Consider the following 18059-nt stretch of genomic DNA (forward strand, 5'->3'; position numbering starts at 1 on the left):
CGTGGGCCGTGATCACTCACTTTTGGCTCAGAATAAACCTCTTCAAATTTTGTAGAGCTTGACTCTTAATTGATAATGTGTACACACAAATACGTTTATGAAAATGAAAATCTCTCTAGAAGGATACACAAGGAAATGGCGGTGGCTTCCTCTGAAACACGGACTTAAAGTCAAGGGGGTAATGAAGACTTACCTTTCACTATATGTTTCTCTCAGTCAGTTCCACCAGAAAAACAGAACCAAAATCGGTAGGATGATGGAGAACACAGCAAGACCCATGAATTCCATGAGCATGGGCCCATGGTGCACCTCATTTACTGTGAAGTGGGTTCTTCGATCAGAAGCAATGTCATTGTTACAGGAAAAAGAGGAGTTCCAGTCCAGGCTCCAGGAAAGGGCTCTTAGATCTTACACAGGAAAGAATTTGAGGTGAGTCACTGAGCACAGTGAAAGAAGCAAGTTTATCAGAATCTACTCTGTTACAGAGTAAGGCATCCTCAGAAAGCAGGAAGAGGAATGCTGTACAAGAAACTCTTAAGGAGCTACAATTAAACCTGGAATGTGCAGATGTGCTCACTGAAGGTAGGGCGATTGGTGCTATCAGTGACCATTAATCCTTCAACCTAAGCCTGCTCATTAAGGTTCTCTCTGAGTAAAGTGGGCTGCACTCTTAGGACATCTGGACATTCTGCAGGCTTGGTGGGAGATGTCCCGTATGACCATAAATATTTCTGCAATTATAATTGGTGGTCAGCTTAGAATGTGGCTATTTTCGACCATAGCAACCTTACAGGTGTCTTGTGAGTGCCTAGCTACTTACCTTAAGATAGAGTCACTCTGGTCATGTTTTATGAAACCAGAGGCCTGGTAAACAGGTTTCTCTAACACCACAACGGTGGGTAAGGTATTCTGTGAGTTTTGCACAGTCATTGCGTGATGATGGAGTACTACTCTGTATGCCTCACTCTATGGCTTGGTGGGTCAGATAACACTAAGTTCGTGATGAGCAGCTCAGGTCATGCAGTAATTTGGTGGGCCATGCTTAATTATTCAGTCCCTAATACCATCCTGTAGCAAGCCAAAAGCTGGTTGTCAAAAGAAGAGTACGGGTGGAAGAGAGCACTTCTCAGACCTCGGCTGCGCGGCCCTAGGAGTGCCGAGCTCACGGAACCACAGCCATGACTGAGGCCAATGTGAATCTGAAGGCCTAGCCCCTCGCCGATGCCCACCTCACCAAGAAACCACTGGAGTTCATTCAGTAGTCGTGTAACTACAAGCAGCTTCAGAAAAGAGCCAACAAGGCCACCAAAATCCTTAATGGGCATCTCTGAGTTCATCGTGATGGCTGCAGACACCGAGCCACTGGAGATCATTCTGCACCTCCACTGCTGTGTGAAGACAAGAACGTGCCCTTCATATTTGTGCGCTTCAAGCAGGCCCTGGGGAGAGCCTGTGGGGTCTCCAGGCCTGTCATCACCTGTTCTGTCACCATCAAAGAAGGCTCACAGTTGAAACAGCAGATCCAATCCATTCAGCAGTCCATCAAAAGGCTCTTAGTCTAAACCTGTGGCCTCTGCCACGTGCTCCCTGCCAACTTGTCCCCCGAGGTTGTGTATCATATTGTCTGTGTTAGCATGTAGTATTTTCAGCTACTCTCTATTGTTATAAAACATTGAAGTCCAAAAAAAAAAAAAAAAGAAGAGTAATTATCTGCAGACAATGTCAGGGCTTTGCACCAAAATCCTAAAAGTCTACATTGTGATTCTCCTATGCGGGCCTGCCAAGGCTCCACCCAGCATCGCTCTCTGCCACTGACATGTCAAGCACCATTGGATCTGCTGGGTCATGTGACCAAGTGGTAGCGCACCTTGCACAACAGCCTGCACCTGTTGCAGAGCCTTCACTTGTTCTGGGCCCCACTCAAAACTAGCAGCTGGCTGGGAGCTCAAGCCTGTCATCCCATCACTTTGGGAAGCCAAGGTGGGTGGATTGCCTGGCCAACATGGTGAAACCCCGTCTCCACCAAAAATACAAAAAATTAGCCGGATGTGGTGATGCACACCTGTACTAGGGAGGCTAATGTAGGAGGCTAAGGTGGGAGGATTGCTTGAGCCCAGGAGGTGGAGGCTGCAATGAGCCATGATAGCACCACTGGACTCCAGCCTGGGCAACAGAGTGAGACCCTGTCTCAAAAAACAAACAAAAAAACCCATTTATTTATTTATTTATTTATTTATTTGTTTGTTTTTGAGACAGAGTCTCACTCTGTCACCTAGGCTGGAGTGCAGTGGCACAATCTCGGCTCACTGCAACCTCTGTCTCCAGGGTTCAAGCAATTCTCCCGCCTCAGCCTCCTGAGTACCTGAGATTACAGGTGCCCACCACCAGGCCCAACTAATTTTTGTATATTTAGTAGAGATGGAGTTTTGCCATCTTGGCCAGGCTGGTCTCCAACTCCTGACCTCAGGTGATCCGCCAGTCTCGGCCTCCCAAAGTGCTGGGATTACAGGTGTGAGCCACCACGCCTGGCCACAAACAACCTTTTGAGATAGTCAGTGAGTCATAAAAAATTATCAAACATGGAAATTCTCTTAAGTGAAAATGAGGTGAGCTAATAAGTACATTTTTAAAAGATTACTGATGGGCTGGGTGCAGTGGCTCATGCCTGTAATCCCAGCACTTTGGAAGGCTGAGATGGGCAGATCACAAGGTCAGGAGATCAAGACCATCCTTTCCGACCTGATGAAACCTTGTCTCTACTAAAAAATACAAAAATTAGCCAGATGTGGCAGCACACTCCTGTAGTCCCAGCTACTTGGGAGGCTGAGGCAGGAGAATTGCTTGAACCCGGGAGGCGCAGGCTACAGTGAGCCGAGATCGGCCACTGCACTCCAGCCTGGGTACAGAGAGAGAGACTCTGTCTCAAAAAAAAAAAAAAAAAAAAAGATTACTGAGGAATTTGCTTCTATTAAAACGAGAAAAGTAAAATTACCTTTTACATTTTCTTTTCTTTTTTTTGAGACAGAGTTTCGCTACTGTTGCCCAGGGTGGAGTGCAGTGGCGCAATCTCGGCTCACCACAACCTCCACCTCCCTGGTTCAGCGATTCTCCTGCCTTAGCATCCCCAGTAGCTCGGATTACAGGCATGTGCCACCACATCCAGTTAATTTTATATTTTTAGTAGAGACAGGGTTTCTCCATGTTGGCCAGGCTGGGCTCGAACTCCTGACCTCAGGTGATCTGCCTGCCTTGGCCTCCCAAACTGCTGGGATTATAGACATGAGCCACCGTGCCCAGCCCTTTTTTTTTTTTTTTTTTGAGATGGAGTCTTGCTCTGTTGCCCAGGCTGGAGTGCAGTGGCATGATCTCGGCTCACTGCAACCTCCTTCGCTTCCCAGGTTCAAGCAACTCTCTTGTCTCAGCCTCCTGAGTAGCTGGGATTACAGGCATGCACCACCACACCCGGCTAATTTTTGTATTCTGGTCTCGAACTCCTGACCTTAGGTGATCTGCCTGCCTCGGCTTCCCAGAGTGCTAGGATTTTCTTTTTCTTTCTTTCTTTTTTTTTTTTTTTTAAGTGAAAGCAAGTTTATTAGAGATGTAAAGAAACAAAAGAATAGCTACTCCACAGGCAGAGCAGCCTATATTTTCCTTTTGATATGAACTTTTTTTTTTTTTTTTTTGAGATGGAGTCTCATTCTATTGCCCAGGCTGGAGTGCAGTGGCGGGATCTGGGATCACTGCAACCTCCGCCTCCCGGGTTCAAGCGATTCTCCTGCCTCAGCCTCCCTAGTAGCTGGGACTACAGGCATGCACCACCATACCCAGCTGCTTTTTTTTGTATTTTTAGTAGAGACAGGGTTTCACCATGTTGGCCAGGCTGGTCTTGAACTCCTGACCTCAGGTGATCTGCCTGCCTTGGCCTCCCAAAGTGCTGGGATTACTGGTGTGAGCCACTGTGCCCAGCTGATATGAACTATTTTAAGTGGAAATAATGATTTTTATTCTATTCTATTTTATTTTATTATTTTTTATTTTGAGACAGAGTCTTGCTCTGTTACCCAGGCTGGAGTGCAATGGCGCAATCTCGGCTGACTGCAACCTCTGCCTTCTGGGTTTAAGCAATTCTCCTGCCTCAGCCTCCCGAGTAGCTGGGACTACAGGCGCGTGCCACCACGCCCGGCTAATTTTTGTATTTTTAGTAGGGACGGGGTTTCACCGTGTTAGCCAGGATGGTCTCGATCTAATGACCTTGTGATCTGCCCACCTCAGCCTCCCAAAATGCTGGGATTACAGGCATGAGCCACCACACCTGGCCTAATGTTTTGAGTTTTAATACATGTACTTTGCAAAACTTTCTTCTTTACAACTACTTTAACCCTGTAGGGAAAATAAGACAGGAAGAAATGAATAAAGCACATCCACAGGAGTGCTCATTTTCCTTCTCCCAGACTCCCCAAGCTGTAGGCACCAACACTGTTCTCTGCAAGTCTCACCTGGGCCACGCACTTCTCTGGACTTGCATGGATTTCCTCCCAGAACGATCCTGATTAAGGAAACACCAGGTGCTCTCTGTTTCCCGCTGCCAACCCCTCTGTGAAGGGAAATGCCTAAAACAGATCTCGCTCAGAGATCTTTACTTTCCAGAGAAAGTAAAGAATAACGCATGGGAACATTCCAGAACATGAAGGAATCTCTGCTTATGAATTTAAGGAAAGTGTCTCTGGTGGACGTGGAGAAAAGGGAACCCTCATACACGGTTGGAGGGAATGTAAATTAGTACAACCACTACCGAGAACAGTTTGGAGGTTCCTCAGAAAACTAAAAATTGAGCTACCACAAGCTCCAGCAATCCCTGATGGCTAGATACCGGAAAGGGAATCAGCATGTCTAAGAGATGTCTGCACTGCCATGTTTGCTGCAGCACTGTTCACAACAGCCAAGATTTGGAAGCAACCTAAATGTCCATCAACAGATGAATGGATAAGAAATGCGGCGCCTGTAATCCCAGTACTTTGGGAGGCCCAGGCGGGCGGATCATGAGGTCAGGAGATCGAGACCATCCTGGCTGACACGGTGAAACCCCCGTCTCTACTAAAAATACAAAAAATTAGCCGGGCGTGGTGGCGGGCGCCTGCAGTCCCAGCTACTGGAGAGGCTGAGACAGGAGAATGGCGTGAACCCGGGAGGCGGAGGTTGCAATGAGCTGAGATCGCGCCACTGCACTCCAGCCTGGGCAACAGAGCGAGACTCCGTCTCAAAAAAAAAAAAAAAAAGAAAGAAAGAAAGAAAATGCGGCGCATGGCGGGGTGCAGCGGCTCATGCCTGTAATCTCAGCACTTTGGGAGGCCGAGGCGGATGGATCACAAGGTCAGGAGTTCAAGACCAGCCTGGCCAAGATGGTGAAACCCCATCTCTACTAAAAATACAAAAATTAGCTGGGCGTGGTGGCGGGAGCCTGTAATCCCAGCTACCCTGGAGGCTGAGGCAGGAGAATCGCTTGAACCCGGGAGGCGGCGGTTGCAGTGAGCCGAAACCACCTCCAGCCTGGGCGACAGAAACAGACTCCGTCTCAGAAAAAAAAAAAAAAGCGAAAAAACGTTATTTATTTATTTATTTATTTAGAGACGGAGTCTTGCTCAAGTTGCCCAGGCTGGAGTGCAATGGCGCGATCTCGGCTCACTGCAACCTCAGCCACCCAGGTTCAAGCAATTCCCCTGCCTCAGCCTCCTGAGTAGCTGGGACTACAGGCGCGCAGCACCACGCCCGGCTAATTTTTGTATTTTTAGTAGAGACTGGATTTCACCTTGTTGGCCAGGCTGGTCTCGATATCCTGACCTCATGATCTACCCGCCTTGGCCTCCCAAAGTGCTGGGATTACAGGCGAGAGCCACCGCACCCGGCCTATAAAAACATTTTTTAAAAAGGACAATGACTCTAGAGATTCCCCGGCAGAGTTCCTCTGGGAAGCTTTTCCTCACCGAGGACGCGGCCTCAAGTCATCCCCAAGCCGGGGCTCCTGGGTGGCTTCTGAGGAAGCCAAGCTCCCTCACCCTGTGGCGACGCCGCGGGCGGAATGCGCATGCGCGCCACGAGCCACAATCGTAGGGTTGGGCGCGCCCTGCCGGCCACCAGGGGCAGCGCAGGAGCTGAGCGCACCCCATCAGCGAAAGAAGCGCGCCTCCCAGCTCTTTTCTGAACCATATCTTCTAAACTATAATTTTGGGGATCAAAAGTGCGGTGGAGCCTCCTCTTCTGTGGCTTGATAGGAGTGGGGGAGGTAACAAGAAGCAAAAGTACAAAGCCAATATATTAAAGTCAACTGAAACTGGAAAACTTTAAAAGCCTACCATTTGCAATAAAACAACAAAAAGAAATCCTTGGATACAACAAATCCAAGAAATCCTTTATCTAACAAAATATGAAACCATCTGTATACAGAAAACTATGAAACACTGTTAAAAGAAAACGTAGGCCGGCGCAGTGGCTCACACCTGTAATCCCAGCACTCCGGGAGGCCCGGAGCACAGAGGGCTCGCCTGAGGTCAGGAGTCCAGAGGAGCCTGGGAAATATGGCCAAGCCCTATCGTTACTGAAAATACAAAAATTAGACTGGCTTGGTGGTGTGCGGCTGTAGTCCCAGCTACTCGGGAGGCTGAGATGGAAGGATGGCTTGAGCCCTGGAGAGGGAGGTTGCAGTGAGCCATGATGGAGCCACTACACTCCAGCCGGGGGAACAGAGGGAGACTCTATCTTAAGGGAGGGAGGGAGGGAAGGAAGGAAGGAAAGGAGGGACGGAAAAGAGAGAGAAAGAGAGAAAAAAAAGGAAAACATAAACGGAGCATTCTCCTTTTTCATTATTGTAGTCACAATATTGCTAAGATGTCAATTCTTCCCAACTGTAGAGTTGGTGCCGCTCCGACAAAAATCCCCGCAATTAATTTCGTAGATGTTGACAAACTGTTTCTAAACCTAGAATTGTAAATACAACCCTGAATAATAATGAACTTGAAGAACTCAACTTCCAAATCCAAAACTTTTAAAAGCTACCAAAAGAGCACGATCTTTGCAAAAGAATGGGCATTCTTTCACATGAACAATATCATTTTATCTTATTTTTAATTTTTTTTCAGGGTGTTGCTGTCACCCAGGCTGGAGTGCACTGGCACCATTATAGCTCACTGAAGCCTCGAATTCCTAGGATCAAGGGATCCTCCCACCTCAGCCTCCTGAGTAGCTGTTACTATAGGTGCCACCACGCCTGGCTGGAACAATATCATTTAAACCAAGCTTACATAGAATGTATTAATAATACAATCACAGGCAAGGACCCTTGCTTCAAACGTGTTAGGAAGCTGCAGAATTGAGGCCAGCCAAAACAGAGCGATTAAATCACATACATTTCTAGCTTTAATTTTCTTCCTATTTTTGCAGATCGTGATTTTCATAGTGATCATACATGAAGTGGTCCTTATAATAAGTAGATTCTATAGAGATGTGTATTGTATCAGCAGATGTCCGGTGTAGAATGCCACTTCCATCACAGCTTCTGAACACACAATGCTATCTACAATCGATTAAAAAATATATTTCAAAAGCCAGTTTCCCCAATATACCAAACTTCAGCATTCACTGATGTACTGAAAACTTATATTTGCCAATAATAGATTTTAGGGTAATTCATATTAAGATAGGATGGTTTTTAATATTATTTGAGGATAGACAGGAAATTTTAGTTGAGCAGGTTCTATTTTGTTTGAGTGGATCCATTAAAAAGATTGTTATTATTGCCGAGTGTGGTGGCTCGTGCCTCTAATCCCAGCACTCTGGGAGGCTGAAGTGGGAGGATGGCTTGAGCCCAGGCGTTTGAGACCAGCCTGGGCAACCTAGGCAGACCTCATCTCTAATAAAAATACGAAAATCAGCCTGACGCAGTGGCACGTGCCTGTAGTCTCAGCTACTTGGGAGGCTAAGGCGGGAGGACCACTTGAGCCCAGGAGTTCGAGGCTGAAGTGAGCTATGATGGCACCACTGCACTCCAGATGAGGCGACAGAGACTCTCCCTCTAATAAATAAATCAACAAATCAATGAAAAATTTTAAAAAGATTATTTGTTGACTGTCAGGGTGATTTATTCTTCTAATAAATAGAATATTTACTTACAAGTATATATCTTGTCATTAATACTCCAGTTCTAGTTACAAACTGGTAAAAATTGAGATAAAATCATAAAACTAACCAGGAAAACATTGACCTGCTAAAAACATAGAATCAGTGAAACTACTCAGGAAATACTTGCTATGACAGATTACTCTCTCTGTTAAAGGGTCCCATGTACAGACATTTCTATGAATGTTGAACAGTTAACAAAAAACGGAGACTGGGGGAGTGACAGACAATTCAGATTACAAAGCAAAAGCAACATAGGATTCAGATAAATACGATACCATGGTGAGACAAAATCTTTAAAGCACAAATGGTTTTGAATGTAGAAGCTCATATTTCACTGAGTTAACTATTCACTGATGCGTAGTCCGCTTTTCAGCAGTGATCTCCAGTCAGTCCCTCCTTTCACAGAAGCCAGCGCAGGAGGCGCACGCGTCGCTTCCCGCCCCGCACTTCACCGCCGCAGCCCGTCCTGGCTGCCAGCCGCCGTCCCTGAGAAACGCTCAGATGCTTCTCTCTCTCTTTTTAAAATTATACTTTAAGTTCTGGGGTACATGTGCAGAACGTGCAGGTTTGTTACATAGGTATACACGTGCCATGGTGGTTTGCTGCACCCATCAACCCGTTATCTACATTACGTATTTCTCCTGATGCTATCCCTCCCCTGGCCCCCCACCCCCGACAGGCCCCGGTGTGTGATGTTCCCCTCCCATTGTCCATGGTTTTTATTTTATTATTATTTTTTGAGATGGAGTCTCGCTCTATCGCCCATGCTGGAGTGCAGTGGCACCATCTCGGGTTCAAGCGATCCTCCTGCCTCAGCCTCCTGAGTAGCTGGGATTACAGGCATGCGCCGCCACACCCGGCTTTTTTTTTTTTTTTTTTTTTTTGTATTTTTAGTAGAGACGAGGTTTCACCATGTTGGCCAGTCTGGTCTCGAACTCCTGACCTCGTGATCTGCCCGCCTCGGCCTCCCAAAGTGTTGGGATTACAGGCGGGAGCCGCCGCGCCCGGCCTCAGACGCTTTTCTCTAGGTAAAGCCGCGGGATGAACCAGCCCCTGTGGAAATTTAGAAGTAACGACGTCCGTCAATTTCTGTATGAAAAATATACAGATCGTGTGACACGTCTTCTGGGAATGAAACTCTGCTAAACTCGCCGTCACGAGTAGATGAACACATTTAAAGTTTGTAGTTAAGAGGAAAACAAGGCCAACGACACAAATGCCCCAAAGCGCTAGATGAAGCGGCGACCCAGGATGGGGCTGGCCTGGAACGGGAACCAAGACGCCCGCCCGGACGAAAACGAGCAGGGAAACCCGGGCCGGGGTCGGCCGCCCCACACGACGCACTGCGCAGCGACCACGCGGCTCCGGGTCTCGCCTGCGCCGGCGCATCCCTCGCAGACGCGCTCCTCCCACGCGAGGGCCCCTTCTCCGAAGCGCACGCCTAAGACTGCGCGCCGCAGCCCGCCCTGTCCAGCTGAGGCGCAGACCCGGATGGGTCCCAGCGGGGCGGGGCGGGGCGGAGAGCCGCGTCCAACGGCAATGGGAGTCGCACGCTGCTAGGCAACATGCTGTCTCCCGGCAACGTAGAGGCGGGGAATTCGCCAACGTGTCTGAAACAGACAACAATTTTAGCCAACGGCTGTGTGGGCCTTGGGCGTCCTGGCCAATGGGAATAGTGAGGGGCCTGTCACTAAGAAACCTGTCCCTGAGCAACGCATAGGAGGGGTGGAACCCAGCAGCGCTGACTGAGCCGCCGCGAAGTGCCGGAACGTATTACCTGGGAGCCAAATTTCAGAGCGTCGTTTGTCTTCCCAAGCCCACCAGCTTTCACCGTTCTCCAGCCTCGCCACACCCCCGCCTCGGGCCGTCCCCGCCCAGACGCTTATCCCCGCGAGAAGCTGAGCGCCCTGAAGTGAGCCCGGCGGCTGCCGCGGGAGGAGGAGCCCGGCTCTGGACACGCCCGTCAGGAAGCTCAGAGGCTGCAGCACCGCTTCTGCGTTGATTTCCGCTTTACTTTTACTCTTTTCTTGGGTTAAAAATCAAACGTCGACCCGAGGCGTCAGAGATGGGCGGTCGTTAGGCGCAGTGGCGGCCCCCGGATGTTTGCGATGGGACGGCGGGCTCGGAACGTGCGGACGTGGGCTTTGGAGGTGCGAGCCCCATTGGGCCAGGGCTGGGTCCGGGCAGTGGTACGGGGTCTCGGCTGTCCGTCACAGGAGATGTGCAGGCCTCGTCATCTGGGGTCTTACGTGTCAGTGATGTCGGGTCTGCCGGGTCAGTGAGGGGGTCTGTGAGGTCACTAGTGGGAGGTCACTCCCAAAGTGATTCCCCTCTGTCCCACCTGCTTCCCTGAGAAAAGCTCACTTATCCTTCACCAGGATTTAAAAATATATATCCGTAAGACCAACCTGTAATATTTTTTCTCTTTTGGAGACAGGGTCTGTTTCTGTCACCCAGGCTGGAGTGCAGTGCCACAATCTCATTGCAACCTCTGCCTCCTGGGCTCAGGCAGTCCTCCCACTTCAGCCTCCCGCGTAGCTGGGACTACAAGTGTGTGTCACCACACTCAGCTAATTTTTAAATTTTTTATAGAGACGAGGTCTCACTCTATTGCCCAGACTGGTCTCAAGCGAGCCTCCTGCCTTAGCCTCCCAAAGTGCTGGGATTACAGTCATGAGCCACCGCGCCTACCCAATGTTCTCTTTTTCATGGACCTTGTTTAGTAGCACTAAAAAAAAATTAATATATTTTATTTTTGTTTAGAGCGTGTTGGGTTTACAGAAAAATCAATTGGAAAGAACAAGGAGTTCCCCCATCCCTTTCTACCTTAGTGTTCCCCTTATGTTCTACCGTAGTGTTTCCCCTATATTTACATTTCATATTACTCTGGTACATTTGTTACAACGGATACACCAATATTAATATATTATTATTAACTGAAGTTTATAGTTTACTTTTTTTTTTTTTTTGAGTCGGAGTCTTGCTCTGTTGCCCAGGCTGGAGTGCAATGGCACGATCTCGGCTCACTGAAACCTCTGCCTCCCGGGTTGAAGCAATTCTCTTGCCTCAGCCTCCCAAGTAGCTGGGATGATAGGTGCCCGCCATCACGCCCGGCTAATTTTTGTATTTTTAGTAGAGACGGGGTTTCACCATATTGGCCAGGCTGGTCTCTTGGCCAGGCTGGTCTCGAACTCCTGACCTTGTGATCCACCCGCCTCAGCCTCCCAAAGTGCTGGGATTACAGGCGTGAGCCACCATGCCTGGCCCCTTTTTTTTTTTTCTGACGGAGTCTTGCTCTTGTTGCCCAGGCTGGAGTGCAATGGCGCGATCTTGGCCCCATGCAACCTCCACCTCCCGAGTTCAAGTGATTCTTCTGCCTCAGCCTCCCAAGTAGCTGGGATTACAGGCATGTGCCACCACGCCTGGCCACAAGTTTTAAATTTTAATGAAGTTCAACTTATCAGTTTTTTGTTTCTTTTTTTTTTTTTTTTTTTTTTTTATGAGACGGAGTTTCGCTCTGTGGCCCAGGCTGGAGTGCAGTGGCGTGATCTCGGCTCACTGCAAGCTCCGCCTCCCGGGTTCATGCCATTCTCCTGCCTCAGCCTCCTGAGTAGCTGGGACTACAGGCGCCCGCCACCACGCCCAGCTAATTTTTTGTATTTTTAGTAGAGACAGGGTTTCACCGTGTTAGCCAGGATGGTCTCGATCTCCTGACCTTGTGATCCGCCCGCCTTGGCCTCCCAAAGTGCTGGGATTACAGGCTTGAGCCACCGCGCCCGGCCTCAGTTTTTTGTTTCACAGATTGTACTTTTGGTATGGTATCTGAGAAAATATCACTAAACCCAGGATCACCTAGATTTTCTCCTTTGCTGTCTTCCAGGAGTTTTATAGTTTTGCATTTCACATTCAGGTCTTTGATCCATTTTGAGTTAGTTTCTGTGAAAGATATAAGGTCTTTGTCTAGATTCACATTTTTGCCTGTGGATGTCCAGTTTTTCCAGCACCATTTGCTAAAAAGACTGTCCTTTCTCCACTGCATTGCCCTTGCTCCTTTGTCAAACATCAGTTGACTATATTTGTGTGGCGCTGCTTCTGGGCTCTTTATTCTGCCCCACTGACCTCTTTGTCCATTCTTCTGCCAGTATCAGAGTGTCTCCATTACTATCGCTTTATAGGAAATTTTGAAGTTGGGTAGTGTCAGCTCCCCAACACTGCTCTTCTCCTTCAATACTGTGTTGACTATTCTGGGTCTATTTCTAATCTAGCAATGGAAGTTTTGCATTTCATTAGTCTTTATTTATTTATTTATTTATTTCAGACAGCGTCTCGCCCTGTCGCCCAGGCTGGAGTGCAATGGCACGATCTCGGCTCACTGCAACCTCCACCTCCAGGGTTCAAGCAATTCCCCTGCCTCAGCTTCCCAAGTAGCTGGGATTACAGGCACACACCACCACACCTGGCTAATTTTTTGCATCTTTGGTAGAGACGGGGTTTCACCATGTTGGCCAGGCTGGTCTCGATCTCCTGACCTCGTGATCCATCTGCCTTGGCCTCCGAAAGTACTGGGATTACAGGCGTTAGCCACCACGCCCTGCCTCACTAGTCTTTTCAAAAAAGAAGCTTTTAGATGTGGATTTATTATCTGTTAATTCTCATTTTCATCTTCATTATTTCCTTTTTGCTACTTTTATTTGGATATTTTCTAGGATTCTTCCTAATCTCTTGGGTTGGATGCTTAACACTTACATTTCCATTGATCCTGTTTTCCTAATAGAGGCATTTGGGGTAATGCATTTTCCAGTAAGTGCCACTTTAGATTATATCCCATTTTGTGTGGTGTCCTATATCAGTTAAACCCACCGTATTCATTGTATAAATCAAATTTTTCATATACTTACTGTATTAGTCCGTTTTCACACTGCTGATAAAGACATACCCAAGACTGAGTAATTTATAAAGTAAAAGAGGTTTAATGGACTCACAGTTCCATGTGGCTGGGGAGGCCTCATAATCATGGTGGGTGAAAGGCACTTCTGACATGCTGGTGGCAAGAGAGAATCAGAGCACCAAGCAAAAAGGAAACCCCTTGTCAAATCACCAGATCTCATGAGACTTATTCACTACCACGAGAACAGTATCAGGGAAACCGCTCCCAAGATTCAGTTATCTCCCACTGGGTCCCTCCCACAATATGTGGGAATTATGGGAGGTGCAATTCAAGATGAGATTTGGGTGGGGACGTAGCCAAAACAAGTTATCTCCCACCAGGTCCCTCCCACATGTGGGAATTAAGGGAGCTGCAATTCAAGAAGAGATTTGGGTGGGGACACAGCCAAACCAGATCACTTACCAATTATGTGCTGTCCTGCTCTATCAATTCCTAAGAAAAGTGTGCAAAAATTTCCAAATGGTAATGTGAATTTGTAGTTTATTCCTCTAATTGTCCTATTTTGTATAATACATTCTTTGGTCTATGTTAATTTGAAATTTTGAACATAGAATCATTATATCTTCATAGAAAATTGTACTTTTATCCTTATATAATGACCCTTTTTATTCCTAACGATGGTTTCCCTAAAGCTTATGTTACCCAATTAATGTTTGCCAGGTATATATTTTTCCACTCATACTCACTTTTTATAACATTTTTATGCATTTATTTTATAAACATATACATGGAATATTTTAAAGCATAATACGACATTCTGCTTTTAAACCGATGAGTTTATATGATTTGTGATTATTGATACAGTTGGCTGGGTGCGGTGGCTCACGCCTGTAATCCCAGCATTTTGGGAAGCCAAGGCGGGCAGATTACTAGGTCAGGAGATCGAGACCATCCTGGCTAACATGGTGAACCCCCGTCTCTACTAAAAATACAAAAAATTAGCCGGGTGTGGTGGTGGGTGCCTGTAATCCCAGCTACTCAGGAGGCTGAGGCAGGAGAATGGAGTGAACCCGTGAGGCGGAGCTTGCAGTGAGCCGAGATCGCACTACTGCACTCCAGCCTGGGCGACAGAGCGAGACTCCGTCTCAAAAAAAAAAAAAAAAAATTATTGATACAGTTATGTTTATTTCTATCATTTTACTTTTTGCTTTCCATTGGCCTTGTGTTTTTTGTCCCTTATTATTTTCTATCTTCTTTTGGATTTAATCAAGCTTTCTCACTTCCGTTTTCAATATCTATTCTTTAAGTGTTAATGTTAAGGTGTTTGCTATGTATACAAGACTTAACAAAGTCTAAAGGTAATCACTTAATCTGCTCTGTCCATAAACAACAGAGAGTCATCCCAATTTTTTTTTTTTTTTTTTTTTTTTGAGGCAGAGTTTTGCTCTTCTTGCCCAGGCTGGAGTGCGATGGCGTGATCTCGACTCACTGCAACCTTTTCCTCCCAGGTTCAAGCAATTCTCCTGCCTCAGCCTCCTGAGTAGCTGGGATTACAGGTGCCTGACACCACGCCCAGCTAATTTTTGTATTTTTAGTAGAGATGGGGGTTTCTCCATGTTGGTCGGGCTGGTCTCGAACTCCTGACCTCAGGTGATCCACCAGCCTCGGCCTCCCAAAGTGCTGGGATTACAGGTGTGAGCCACCACGCCTGGCTCCAATTTTTTTTTTTTTTTTTTGAGACAGAGTTTTCACTCTTGTTGCCCAGGCTGGAATGCAGTGGCACAGCCTTGGCTCACTACAACTTCCACCTCCCAGGTTCAAGCGATTCTACTGCCTCAGCCTCCCAAGTAGCTGGGATTACAGACACCCACCACCACAGCTGGCTAATTTTTTGTATTTAGTAGAGAGAGGGTTTCACCATGTTGGTCTGGCTGGTCTGGAATTCCTGACCTCAGGTGATCCGTCTGCCTTGGCCTCCCAAAGTGCTGGGATTACAGGCGTGAGCCACTGCACCCAGCGTCCCAACATTTTTATCTCTGATCATCCTGAACACATACCATGTTACTCACTGTTTTAGTTCTGCGTTATTTTTGTTGCATAACCAGTAACATAACATTATTATTGTTAGTTTACATAGCCAATACTAGTTTAGGTTCACATGTATTACCTCCTGGCTTCACCCACTACTTTTCTCTGATGGCAATCTTTGGAAGTTCCTTCACTGAGGGTTTATTAGTGGTAAACTCTTTATCTTTGCTGTGGTGCAGTGTCTAGAATTTTTGTTAAGTGAAGGTTTTACATTTAAATCTTCATCTATTAAGTTTGAATGTGGGATGAGTTATGGATTGAGGTTCATTTGTTTTGTATATTGATTTTCAATTGTTGCAGCACCATTTTTTTAAACCACTATTTTCATTGATTTGCCCTTGCAACTTTGTCAAAAATCAATTGACCATATACACGAAGGTCTATTTATGTATTCTCAATTATGGTCCATGATCTATGTGTTTATCCTTTCTCTGACACAATGTTTAGATTGCTGTATCTTTACAGTAAGTTTCGAAGTCAGGGAGTGCGAGTCTTCCAGCTTTGTTCCTCTTTGACAAAAGATGTTTTGGCTATTCTAGTTTCTTCTGCTTTTCCAAATAAATTTGATTAACTTGTTAATGTCTACAAAAACTCCTGCTGGAATTTCCATTGGGATCGCAATAAATTTATAGGTAAATCTAGAGAGAACTGACATTCTACTATTTATTGTTCCAAACCACAAATATGATACATATTTCCATTTATTTAGGATTTGGATTTCCCTTATTTCTCTCGTAAGCGTTTTGACGTTTTCAACATACAGATCTTTCATAACAACACTTACCCACTTCCCACCATTCTACCCCCATTCCTAAACCTCAGCAACACAAGAATCTGTCCTCCATTAAAAATGTTATGATTTCAGAAATGTTATATAAATGGAGTAATACAATATGCAACCTTATGGGACTGATTTCTTGCATTTGGTGTATTTCTCTAGAGATTAATCCAAGTTTTTATGTGTATCAGTAGTCCATTTATTTTCCTGAATAGCATTCCATATGTGTGTGCCACAATTTGTTTAAGCATTTACCTTATTCTCAGTTTTTGGCTGTTCAAATAAACTGATATTAATCTGTGTACAGGTTTTGGTGAGAAAATATATTTATCTGGGATAAATCCCCAAAAGTGCAATTGCTAGGTTATATGGTAATTTGATGTTTAATTCATAAGAAACTGCCAAACTGTTTTCTAGAATTGCTGTACCATTTTCCACTCCCACTGGTAATGTATTAGTGATACAGCTTCTATGTACCCTCAACATTTGATGGTGTCACTATTTTTTTTTTTTTTAGACGGAGTCTTGCTCTGTTGCCCAGGCTGGAGTGCAATGGTGTGTCTTGGCTCACTGCAACCTCTGCCTCCAGGTACAAGCAGTTCTCTGCCTCAGCCTCCCAAGTAGCTGGGATTACAGGTGCGCACCACCATGCCTGGCTAATTTTTGTATTTTTAATAGAGATGGGGTTTCACCATCTTGGCCAGGCTGGTCTCGAACTCCTGACCGCGTGATCCACCCGCCTCAGCCTCCCAAAGTGCTGGGCTTACAAGCATGAGCCACTGCACCCAGCCGCTGTCACTATTTCTTTTCTTTTTTGAGACAGAGTCATGCTCTGTCGCCCAGGCTGGGGTGCAGGGGCACAGTCTTGGTTCACTGTAAGCTCCACCTCCCAGGTTCACACCATTCTCCTGCCTCAGACTATTTTTTACTTAAGCCATCTTGATATCTTGATAGGTGTGTAGTAGCACTTCATTGTGATTTGAATTTGCATTTCCCAAATCACTAATGATAGTGAATGTTTTTTCATGTGCTTGTCATCTGTATGTTTTTCTCAGTGAAATATCTGTTAATGTCTACTGCCCATTTTATAATGTTTTTTTTCCCTTTTTTTTGGGATGGAGTTTTGCTCTGTCACCCATGCTGGAGTGCAATGGCACAGTCTCGGCTCACTGCAACCTCCAACTCCTGGATTCAAACGATTCTCCTGCCTCAGCCTCCCGAGTAGCTGGAATTACAGGTGCATGCCACCACACCCAGCTAATTTTTATATTTTTAGTATAGACGGGGTTTCACCATGTTGGCCAGGATGGTCTCAATCTCTTGACCTCGTGATCTGCCCACCTCGGCCTCCCAAAGTGCTGGGATTACAGGTGTGAGCTACCGCGCCTGGCCTGCTGTACAGTTTTAAAGACGAATTACATTGATGTATTTTGAAATATTCAACTTACCCTTACATACGTGGAATAAATCCCACTTGGTCATGGTGCATACTTCTTATATATTTTGAATTTTGTTTTCAAATATTTTGTTGAGGATTTTCACATGTAAGTTCATGACAGATATTGGCCTGTAGTTGTGTGTGTGTGCACACATGTGTGCATGCAGTCATGCTGTCTTCGGTTTGTTATCAGGGTAGTGTAATACTGGCCTCATAAAATGAGTTGAGAGGTATATTCCCCCTCTTCTATTTTTCTGGAATATCATGTAAAGCTGATATAAATTATTCTTTAAATGACTGGTACTGTTCTCCATCTGGGCCTAGAGATTTCTGTTTGGGTAGATCATTAGTAGTTCAATTTCTTTACTGGATATAGGGCTTTTCGATACTCAACTTCATCATGGGTGAGTTTTGGTAGTTTGTGGTTTTTAAGAAATTAATCCATTTCTTCCAAGCTGTTGAATTTATAAGTGTGAAGTTGTTAGTAGAGATCCTTTTTTATTTTTGATGTTGGCAAGGTCTGTAATAAAGTATTTATTTCATTTTTAATACTGGTGATTTGTATCTTTTTATTTCTGTCAATGTTGCTATAAGTTAATCATTTTTGTTAATTTTTTTAAGAATGAGCTTTAGTTGTCCTATTTTCAATCACTGACTTCAGTTCTTTATCATTTTCTTCCTTGCACTTGTTTTGG

General features: G+C 45.8%; 1 protein-coding gene and 1 pseudogene across 1 annotated transcript in view; one reads left to right on the forward strand and one right to left on the reverse strand.

The window, feature by feature from the left end:
- CHFR (checkpoint with forkhead and ring finger domains) overlaps positions 1-10559 on the reverse strand; it is a 67871-nt gene extending 57312 nt beyond the window's left edge. The window contains exon 1 of the mRNA XM_055357774.2: positions 9950-10559. The gene's annotated coding sequence lies outside the window, so the exon portion shown is untranslated. The remainder of the gene's footprint in view (positions 1-9949) is intronic.
- Positions 1044-1691, forward strand: LOC109029142 (NHP2-like protein 1; annotated as a pseudogene).
- Positions 10560-18059: the final 7500 nt, after the last annotated feature.

The sequence above is a fragment of the Gorilla gorilla genome, chromosome 10, assembly GCF_029281585.2.
Source record: "Gorilla gorilla gorilla isolate KB3781 chromosome 10, NHGRI_mGorGor1-v2.1_pri, whole genome shotgun sequence".
In the NCBI taxonomy this organism is placed as follows: domain Eukaryota; kingdom Metazoa; phylum Chordata; class Mammalia; order Primates; family Hominidae; genus Gorilla; species Gorilla gorilla.